We start from the raw sequence: 11,983 nt of genomic DNA on the forward strand, positions 1-11,983 counted from the left end.
CCTCCGTTAAACTTTTTTCTACTGTCATCGCAGCTTTTTATTAGTCTTGAAAATTCTCCCCATTCTGCAGTTGCTGTAACAGAAGTTCGAATCTCTTGTCTCAATCCTGTTTCAAACCTCCGACAATGTTCTTTTTCATCCACCACTATATTTAAAGCATACTTGGATAACTCCGTATACTTTAATTCATACTTCGCTACAGTCATGTTTCCCTACATGAGCTGTAGGAATTCATCTTGTTTCATATCCCTGAATGATCGGGGATAGAATCTTTTGAAAAATGCTTTTCGAAACTCCTCCCAACATATTTCTTCTTGATTGCCTCTCCTATTCTTTAGTAGCTTCCACCAATCTTCTACTTGTTTTTGCAGTAAGAATGTGGCAAGACTTACCTTACGGTTTTCAGGACATCTCATCACCTCAAAACATTTTTCTATTTGATTCATCCATGCTTCTGCATCTGCAGGATCCTTTGTTCTTTCAAAGTTTGTGGCTCCCAATGCCTTTAATCGTTCTATCCCATATTTCTTTTCGGTATCAGGTTGTATATTTTCTAAGCTTGCTTGAAGTCTTTGGGTGACTTTATCCATTTGTTCTTCCTCTTTGGATTTTTCTTTTGGATGGCTTAAGGCACTTTCACTTTCATTCCCAGAGGGTTGCCCGGTTCTACGTTTTCCACTTCTCAGCATTTTGTCTACAATCATTCACATATAAATTAGACATATGTTATCAACATACTATTTTTATTTATGAACATTGTTGCTATTTACATTAGTAATTTTCTTCAGTCTACTTGTTTACTCGTTCTTCGGTAGTCGTAAGTTTTCGAAGTTAAGGTGCATCCTCTCGTTTCTCCATACACACCTCTCTTAAACATGTCCTATTTCCTTACAAAAAATACAAAATTTATAGGATTCCGCATTGTTAGAGTCATGAGTGGGTTGTTCCTCGAATTCAACCACGATACATCGAGGAATATCCTTTTTTGCTGCACGCGCCCATTCTTGGTCCACCGACAGTTTAGGCAATATGTTGTTACTTCCTGAACTCGAACCTCCGGCCAGTTCCCGTTGATATTTTTCCTAGATCTCTCTTGTTTTTCTCTGAAAGGCATAATAATTTTTGCGGATATGGCCAACCTTGCCACACCCATAGCAAATTCTGGTCCCTTTCAGACACAGACTGCTATGATTTTTAGCACATTGTGGACATCCTATGTTAGGTCGGGATCCCACTAAATTTGCATTGTTCAAGGTAATAGGATATTCAGTATTATTGTTCACACTATTCTCATAATTTTTAGGGTTTTCCCCTGGGTTAGCGCCGCGGTCTCCAGCTTGCATTCCGGAGTCATTCCACCACCAGTCTTGTCTGCTCGGATTCATTTCCTATAGTGGACATTATTCAGGTTATTACTTAGTAATTTCTTTATTTTCACTTCCCCTTTCTCATGTTTTCCTATTTCCACTTATTATTCATTATTTCTTTTTCCTAACCTTTTCTGATTCTACTTTAGGTTTTCCTAGTATATTTCGTTATATTTATTTCTTTTTAGGTTTTGGCCTAACCTATCTTCTAATATTATCTGGCTTCCGTACCTCAGGTAAGCCTTTTCCTGGTGCCGCTTTGGCTTTAACTTATCCCTTTTTCCTTTATTTTTCCCAGATTCTATTTATACCTAAACTAGACTCAATTTTTTCCCACGTTTTATGTAAACCTTTGCTCTGATACCAAGCTGTCACACTCCCTCCCTAGCCTTAACCCCCAGACTTGGAAGGGAGCGTGAGGGTACACCAGTAGTATTCCAAGACAACATTTAAATTTAACATCCCCCCTCCCCCCCTTTATCTATTTAATATTTCAACATATTTACAATACTCTATCTAACTTTCATAGACATAGTTCAATTTCCTATATTCTTTATTACATGATCCGAGCCGTGTCCTGAGAATTTACCAAGTCCTGGTGTGTTGGTGGTTAGTAGACTTCTTCCTGAACACTCCGCTTTTCTACCTGGGGGAGGGGGAGGGGATATAAGAAAACATTTGGAAGAGTGTGAGCTACTAAGCCCAGTGAGTAGTTCTTTTAAAATAATAGTCACTTTACAAAACATGTTTTTGGGAAATCAATCACATAATCATATTTCCAATACTTTATGCATGATCATATGTACATTCATTCAATCATCATCCTCCAGTTCCATGCTATACGTGGCATGCTTATATCATGGACACATTATCAATCATAACAACTTTTTATGGAAACTTTCCTATAACCTACTTTTCCCGTCAATGTGCACATCGACAATTATTTTTCCGCTAGTCATGCTTAGGTAACTTGATTATATTTCCCGCTAGTCGTCACCGACTATTATTTCTCGTTGTCCAAGGCCGCTATGTTTTTCCGCCAAGCACCTTTTATTAAGCATACTAACTTATGTAGTCCGGATAATCTCAATTTCCATAAAAATTTCACAAACAATACCATGGCAAACAACATAACATCATAAGCATGCATTTTGCACTTATATATGCATTTATCCACACATCAACACATAAAAATAAGTAAACACTCACTGCAAGCAAGTTTTTCCACTAAAATCAACATAAGAATACTTTTCTGAGAATTCCTCCATATAAATTAGCCTCTTTAGAGGTTATAGGTAGCTGGGCGTTTGGGCAGTACGCAGGGTGGGCGTGCTGTGCAGCAAAAGGGGTAGACACATTGGGCGTGGTTGCGCTGGACGTGATGCGTCGCATGGGGAAGGCAGTTGTGCTGGGCTAGCGCGCAGTATGCGTCGAGCGAGGCACGTGGACGGACGCAGCGCTGCAAGGCGTGCGTGCAGGTTATGGGCTGGCTGTGCGTCCGGCTGACTCAATTCCTCACCAACGCAACCTTTGTTTCTTTTGATCTCCAATCAACTTGGTAGCCTAATAACTCAAACGTAACTCTCTAAATATGCTCTCAACACAAGATTTAAGTGATGGTATGAATAAATTCCTCTTTCCCAACCCCTCTATTTATAGCCATTCCAAACTCACCCCATGGTGACAACTCAACTTCTATTTGTCTCACTTTGGAGCTGCGAACACTTATTCTACCTAGCCTAGCCTTGAGTTGTTCTCATCTCAGCTTGCCAGCCAAAATATCCTTTTTTTGCATGAAATCTCCTTCACCCACCTCCTGCTTGGGGTGATAATATTTTAATTGCATGAAATCTCATTTGTCCACCTCCTACTAGAACTTTTTGTGATCCTCCTTTTGCCACATAAATCACTTAAATACTTAAATATATTTCTCTATTTAAATTGTTTAAGACTTATGCTCAAATACCATTGCCATCTTCCCTTGAAGTCTTCCATCAATTAGTCTTACCCTTTATCCTTAACGCATAACAACTTACCTTTCCTTCATCAAAGTCCCACTTAGCCATCGTATGAGTCGGCCATCACCAATGCATAGGGTGGCCGCTCACCCTCGACACATGGCTTGCTAGGTGTGCTTGCTCGGCCTACTAAGCATGGATGCACGGTGTTGACCATCGACGCATGGGCATGCTGCCTAGGCGCTTGCGCGCTTGGCCGCATAAGCATGCTCCACCTTGTGGGCGTGCCTCACCGCATGGGCGTGCTTCGCCGCATGGGCATGCGCTTGGCATAGCGCATCGACACATGGCTGCTCGACAGACACGGCAGCGCTTCGACACATAGGATGGCTTGCCCGCTTGCTCGTTCGACGCATAGGTAGGGCACTTGGCATACACTATCGACACATGGCCTGTGCGCTTGTCCTTGGCGCATGGACTGCGTGCTTGGCGCATGGCCTGTGCGCTTGGCTTCAACGCATGGCTTGCGCCCCTAGCATGCTCACTCGACGCATGCTTCCTGCCCGTGTCCGCATGGCTCATGTATGCCTTTGCATTGGTTGTATGAAACCCTTAGCCATTTTCTTCCTTCCATCCTCCATGCATTCTTGCATTCCACATGTTTTAAGCCCTTCATAGGCGTTTGGACCTTTGGTCACCTTTTTGGATAATTTTAATGTTTTTCTCCCTTTGCCCCACTATCCTTACTTAGGATTTTTTTTCTCTATATTTAACCTCCCACTTTAGATTTAGTGTTAGGGTCTTACATAAATATTTGAATATGATTCAAATATTTATTATATAGATGAGATTCATATATATGTTAAAATTAATATGAACATAATCCTATTAAAAGTATATAGTTTGATGTGAGATGTTGTTATTTGAATATGATTCAAATATTAATTATATGAATGTGATTCATATAAAAATAATAGGCTAAAGTTAATATGAATATGATTCATATTAAAACTAGATGATATAAGAGAATATAAACTATAGGTTATATTAGGTTATATTATATGTGATATAATATAAACTATATGTTATATATTATACATGATATAATATATAGTTGGATTTTAATTACATTAATTGTAATATAATTAAAGTTTGAAAAATAACTCCTTAGTAGTTATTTCTCTTTGTAGGGAGGGAATTATGAGATAACTCCCTCATCTCTTATATGTGAAGAAATGGTAAAGGAGAAGGTAAGTTGTCATTAACATGAAACTGTGAAGAGAATTTTTTTTTTTTTTTTCTTCTGCAATTTTGGATTATATTCTTTCTCTGTCAAATTTTCTCTCAAGAACACTCTTTCTCTTTAACCAAAATCAAGGCAAGCCTAGCACTCTATTGTGATTCTCACATTGAGAATAACAAGGTAACTTTTGTGGTGGTATCCTTCTTAGAGAGGTTGCTGCATTCGTGCTTGAAGTGTTTGAGCAGAGAAGAAGAGATTGCAACCACGGAGGGGAATACGAGAATATTGAGTATCTTTAATGGTAAGTTTCTAATCTTCCCCTTCCTCTCAGTTTTGTGTAGCATGGTTTTTATATTATTTATCCTCTCTATATTGTTTTTCTCTAATTTAAGTTATTCCAAAAACAAATTCACTAATACAAGCGATCGCTCGCTTCTGCTACGGGAATTCGATTCCCTTCAGTTATAAATTATTTAATATTTATAATTTAAATTACCTCATATGTCCAAAGGGACAAAAAACGAAAACAAAAGTTTCTACTCTTAAGCCACTTATAGATAGTACAAATAGATAGATTTGAGGCACAATTTAATGAAATTTAAAGTTTGGAGTAAAAATAAATGAACTTGACAAGTTAAGAGTTAAAATTGATATAACAATATATTAAATAGGTATAAATCCTATTTTGGTCTTGAACTTTGAATATTATTCTATTTTAGTCTCTAAACTTTAAAAAATGTTTATTTTATTCCTTGAACTTTTCAAAAGTGCTTATTTTTTGTCCATATGGTTAGGATTCAATTAACTTTTTAACAAAAGGTTGAGGTGATTTATATATTTATTTCTTACACGGATTGCATCTTAGCAATTTCTTAGTTTATTTTACCTTGCAATGGGATGTTTTATTTTCTTAGGTTAAAAAGTTCTCATAATAAATAGAGTGGAGAAGAGTACATAGAAAATAAAATATTGATGATTGACGAAAAAAAAACTTTTATATGAAAAAATGGACATATGTCTACAAAACATCTTCTACACAATATGTCAGTCGTTATGTTTGATTCAACTCTTTTTTTTTCTTTTTTTTTTCCCTTTTTATTTGATTGGAGATTCCAATTGAAAAAAAAAATAATAGGACTTGTAGCATTTTTTTGTTAGACATAAAAAATAGTAGGACTTAAATCACTTATAGTTAAAATATATATATATATATATATACATGAAAAATATACATTTTTTTTGTTGACATACAAGATCTTATAGCTGGAAAATAAATATAAGCCATCAAAAACTATAATCCATCTCAACTTTTTGTTAAAATGTTAATGGAATCCTAACGATAGGATCTAAAGTTAACACTTCTTAAAAGTTCAGGGACTAAAATAGATATTTTTTAAAATTTAGGGATAAAAAAAGAATAAGATTAAGAGTTTAAGAACTAAAATAGGATTTAAACGAAATCTATTAAGTAATACTCAATTTAATTTATAAATACATTATTTGTTATCTTCCATTTAATTAAGTAATTCTCTTATTTTTGTTTCTATATACAAAAATTCGTAATACAAACATTTAAGATATTAATTATTATCCTACAAATCTAAATACGTACGTTAGTTATATCTCAGACATTTAAATTTCATATTTTAAAGAGAAAGATAATGAACAAAAGAATAGTTTGAATGAAACATATTTTAGAGACATTTTCTGTTATATTCTTAAGAAAAATTATTCTGTTGTACATGAGCTGTTTAAGTTAGTTAAATTTTTGTTTAAAAACAACTAATTTGTTTACTATTTTCTTACAAAGTAGTTGAACCCATAGGAAGTTGATACTCATAAATACTCTCATAGAGATATCACATCTATCTATTAATGCATCATATCAGATTTAAGTAAGCTTATTTTTAATACAAATGAGCAAAAATGGCAAAGATTAGATGGATATATATGTATATGCTGACCAAATTCATCTGAATTTCTTTCTACATTTTCATGGTTGAACCGTTTACGAAAATTGAAAGTTTGGGAATGCGAATAATGTCAAATATTTAGGTAGACAAAGGAAAAGATTCATTGTTCTGTATACAAACGATGAGAACTTCTTTTAATGGTATGAGCTAGCCTAGCTACTTTTTTATGATATAATATAAAAAACCAATAACATGAGCGTTGTTGATGGGAAAATCTAGCAAAAGAGACCCACCTAACCTCCACGTGCCACCAACAAAACAATCAGAATAATAATACACAACATAATGCTTGTCACATAAACTCTAAGGCCTAAATAAGTTTTTACTTTTCAACAAAAGGTGACTACCACTTTTTATAGGTATAGAAGATGAACTTATTTTCTATAAAACTTTGATGATATATATGTGGTGAGACTAAATTCAAAAAGATCAAATTGATTTAATCAAATTCATATACAACGTAGCTAAATAAAATTGCCTGAAGAAGAATATATGAGAAAGTTAAACACCCATAGTAAAAAATCATATCAACTGTCCTTGAGCCATTACTAGTTATGCTTCAAAATTATTAATTGCAATATGTGAACTCAACTTTGTTGTCTTAAGTTCACCTCTTACCCCATTAAGAGGTTACTGAGCTCGGTCTAAGTTGGCTTGAGCTTGGCCAACTCGACAAGTGAAATGGATTTGATAGAGGGAATTGTTGTTCAGATAGACTTCAATTTGAAATAGTGATCTTAATGAACACTTTTCAAAGAATGAATGAGGTTGGCCTTAGAGGCTAAGGCTTACTCAACATGGAAGAATACATTTTTCTTTTTTCACCTCTAAATGCGAAGGATTCATAGTTGGAAGAGCAAAAATTCCTACCGGTAACAGACGTACAAAGAAGTAGGCACGAAACCTATGTCAATCAATCACACCTGTGTCAACATTCATAATCACTTATACATAAAATAGCAAAATAAACCAAATAGCCCAATAAATAGACGAAATACAAAGAAAGCAGGCATGAAACCGATTAGAATGTACTTGACTCTATACTCCTTCTTCGTGGCACACATTTTCTTATAATATTCAAATTTTCCCACCAATGTACTTTGTAGACTTTTCAAGGTTCTATCAAATAGTAGGCCACCCTCAGTTTAGTTGGTTGAAATTATTGAGGTCTTCAACTGCCGTCGATAAATAAGTATCCAACTTCGTGTCCACACGATCCTTCCCTACCATTGCAACCTCGAACTAGTATACAAGTAAAACCTTAACAACATCCTCATAGTTTTCAAAGTCCAACTTCTCGTATTCAGCTTCCATATTCGTAGGATGCATTGTCTCTATGCTTTTGAAGTATTTGTCCCGTAGAACACTAGTGCTTCGATTCAATGGAATGTATTCAATAGCATCTGGGGATGGCCACGATTCTGTAATTAGTAGGAAGTTTTCCTTGCAGAATGTGACAACCTTGCCATCTATAAGAAAACTCAAAACATTAGGCTAATCATCAACCATCTCTCTTCTAAGAATGTAATGTACAAGTGGACTATTGAACACCAAATCCAGATCTACCAATCGATCAAATATTGTTCGCATAAACATTTGCAACTATGTTAAAGAAAGGTTCTTCTTCACCACCTCATTCGTTTACCAATATGAGACAGATTTGTAATTTGTGTAGGGAAGTCATTTTCTAGCCTATATTCAAATCGGTGACATGTATTACCTATGTTTCATTGAAAAAAAAAAGAACATAGACGTACAAGAGCAACAGAGAGATTACTGAAACCCATTCACTAAATACATGTGCCCTAATTCTATGAACAAATGGATGTGCATCCCAATTTAAATGTCATTATTTCGAGAAAGGGAGAAATACAAAACTTACCTTCTTAGATGTGTGAGATGATTAACACAACTGGAAGACGTGTGTAGACAAAGAAGAGCTTCTTACGAACATTTGCCTCTACAAGGGTCGAAATTCGCAAAAATATTGAATTATCTCTACAAGGGTCGAAATTCACGAAAATGTTGAATCAGCCTTCTCAATTTTTTTTTAAAATCGTGCTTCTGCTTAAAATCGGGGTAAGGATTTGCAAGTTTGATTGGGTTGGATTGGGTGTCCCTATTACGATAGGAAGGTGAGTGGTTCTGAATCATTTTTTTAATGTATAGTGCTCAATTTTTCAGGTTGCACTAACTTTCTTAATTCAGGTAAGGACTTTGCAGGTTTCATTAGGCTAAGTGGGGTATCCTTATCGTGATCGGAAGGTACTTCATTGGTGAACATATTTAACCCTTAGATTGCATTACTGAAATTGGGCTAGGGATTTACTAAATGCGCTAGGCTCGCATAATCCTCCTTATCGCGGGTGATGGTTCGTGGCAACAATCTTGAAATGTAGAGTTCGTGCTTGGAAGTGTCATCGGGTTAGGGACGATCCATCATTGGGTTGGGAATTTCAACCCGAACTTGATGGGCTCTTTTAATGTGGAAAAGTGCTTATGACGTCAATGAAAGGTTAGATAACATACATTAAGTAGGGATGGGTTAAAATTCAATCGTGTGTCTAAAAGAAGGTCATCCCTAATTTTTTTTTTTAAAAAAAGCCCTTAAATAATTCCATATTAAATTTCATTGCACTCTCAAAACCGCTTTAAAATTATTCTGACCAATGTTTAAATATAAATGTTCAACCTTTTTTTTTTTTTTCAATGTCAACCGAAACTTTTATTTGGCACATAGAAGAAGATGAGGAAATTAAAAATAAGGAATTATTGTGTGGATATTCAAGTACGGCAGATTTAAGGTCATAATCTACTTTATTACATTCATCTATGTCCCAATTTATTTTGGGACGAATTACAGTTCCAATCCTAATATCCCATTTCGTAATTATATTATTTTTTTTTATTTTTGAAAATTATACATACTTTCTCCACTATTTTTTTCTACCACTATTTATATTTTTTTTAAGTACAATAGTTGAATTTTAGCTAAATTTCAAAAACAAAAACAAATTTTTAAAAACTATTATTTTAATTTTCAAAATTTTACCTAGTCTTTTAAACCATTAATAAAAAGAACAGATAACAAAGAATGAAATTTGGAGATAGAAATAGTGTCTATGGATTTAATTTTAAAAAACAAAAACCAAATGCTTACCGAACAGGCCTAAAATTTTAGTTTTGTGTTTATTTAGCTTGTAAACTTTCAAAATTATTTAATATGCATAGATGTCTAAACTTTTCAATTATGCGCTAATAGATATTCATAAACTTGTTTATTGATTTATTGAACTTTAAAATGCACTCTTAATAAAACCTTCATTCAATTTTATTTCCAAATAGGTCCCTAATATTTTTTCACATTTATGCATAAGAAGTCCTTGACCTAGTTATATGTTTTATTATATTCATATGTCTACTAAAAAAAAATTAAATTTCAAGACTCCATTAAAAAAAAACAAAATTTTATATATCTAATCGATCGATTATCATTTAAAAAAAATGGATATACCATAAATCTTGTAGAAACAAAATTAAAAGTTTATGGAATTTATTTTTAGTAATGTTTTTTTCTCTCTAGAAATTTATAAATCTCTAGATAGTCCATGTTATATATATTTTTCTTTGGTGTTTGTAATATAAATAGGAGGACTTCACCACCTTAACATACTACACATAATTATTCTGTCTTTCTTTGGTTGTGTGAATATGGATTCTGAAGGTGCAAAGATGTGGTCGGTAGTTGCTGGAAGCTCAAGCTCACATATGGAACCACATCTTGGGCTCTATAAACTCCATGTCTCTCAAATGTGCCATTCAACTTGGAATTCCAGATGCCATCCATCGCCATGGCCCCAACCCTATGCCCCTTTCTCTTCTTGTTTCATCCCTCAAACTTCATCCTAATAAAACCCAATTCATATATCGCTTGATGCGTTTCTTGATTCACTCTGGTTTCTTTGTTGGACATGAAGAAGGATATATGCTGACCAATTCATCTCGTCTTCTTCTAACAGACAACACTTACAATATATCTCCTTTCCTACTTTACGTGCTCGAACCAACTTTCATGGAGTCATGCCAGTTCCTCTCAACCTAGTTCCAAACTGATGATCGGACGGCATTTGAGACAGTTCACAGAATGCCAATTTGGGGTATATGAGGAATAAGCCAAAAGATGGAGAGATTTTTAATGCATGCATGGCGAGTGATGCGAAGTTGGTGATAAGTGTGTTATTCGAGAAATATAAGGATGTTTTTGAGGGAATTGGTTCGCTGGTTGATGTTGGTGGTGGGACTGGAACTATGGCCAAAACCATTGTAAATGCTTTTCCACAAATTGAATGCATAGTGCTTGATCTTCCTCAAGTTGTAGCTAACTTGAAAGCGGATCAACCAAACTTGAAATACGTTGAAGGTGATATGTTTAATATGATTCCTCCCGCCGATGCTATTCTCTTGAAGGTAAAATCTAAATTCTATTGTTGTCTATAGTCGTTTGGTGTGAGCTAGGTTATAACTATTTTTTTTTTTTTTTTTTTTTTTTTTTTTTTTGAATCTAGTCTAGCCACAAGAAGAAAAGAAATTAAAATAATCATAATAATAAATTTTTCATTTGGCATCATATGATTGGGCCATATAAGGTTGAACTACTGAAAAAAAGGTTGAAACTTAGATAATAGCCAAAGTATTAAAATTTTCATGTGTACACATGCAACTCGATCTTGTACATATTCTTTTTTTCTTTTTTTTTGAATCATTGAAGTTCTTGATTATCGGGATATGATGAAGATGTTAAAGACATGTCAATCTAGTTGAAATATCTTGGTGCATCTACTGACTCTTAATATTATGATCTCCTATATCATTTTCTTCGACTTTTTTTTTTATTTTTGTGTGTATTGTTAAATAATAAGATATTTGGGTGTGACAAATAATGGATATTACATGATTGGAGCGACGAAGAATGCGTGAGGATTTTGAAAAACTGTAAAGAAGCAATTACAAGCAATGGTGACAAAGGAAAAGTGATGGTAATAGATATGGTGGTGGGTGATAACAAAAGACATGACTACATTCAAACTCAATTGTTCTTTGACATGTTGATGATGAGTTTAGTAGGTGGAAAAGAGAGAGAATTAAAGGAGTGGGCTCAATTGATCAAAGAAGCTGAATTTGGTGACTATAAAATCTTCCCATTTATGGGCCTAAGGTCTATTATAGAGATTTACCCATAATAGTTTCTTTTTCCATGAATGGGTACATACATCCAATGTCTTGCGGGTGAATTTAAATAAATTTTTTCTATGAATGAAGTATTTGTATGACTGTAACTGTTTGTTTTATACCCATAAGTCTCTTTTAATGAATGGGTACATACAAACACTATTTAGTAACTGTAATGCCCAAACTTTTTGAGATTTCTAATTAGGGTTTTTA

General features: G+C 34.3%; 1 pseudogene; it reads left to right on the plus strand.

The window, feature by feature from the left end:
* Window positions 1-3,772: 3,772 nt before the first annotated feature.
* Window positions 3,773-11,781, plus strand: LOC120077368 (annotated as a pseudogene).
* Window positions 11,782-11,983: the final 202 nt, after the last annotated feature.

The sequence above is a fragment of the Benincasa hispida genome, chromosome 5 (assembly GCF_009727055.1).
Source record: "Benincasa hispida cultivar B227 chromosome 5, ASM972705v1, whole genome shotgun sequence".
Classification (NCBI taxonomy): Eukaryota; Viridiplantae; Streptophyta; class Magnoliopsida; order Cucurbitales; family Cucurbitaceae; genus Benincasa; species Benincasa hispida.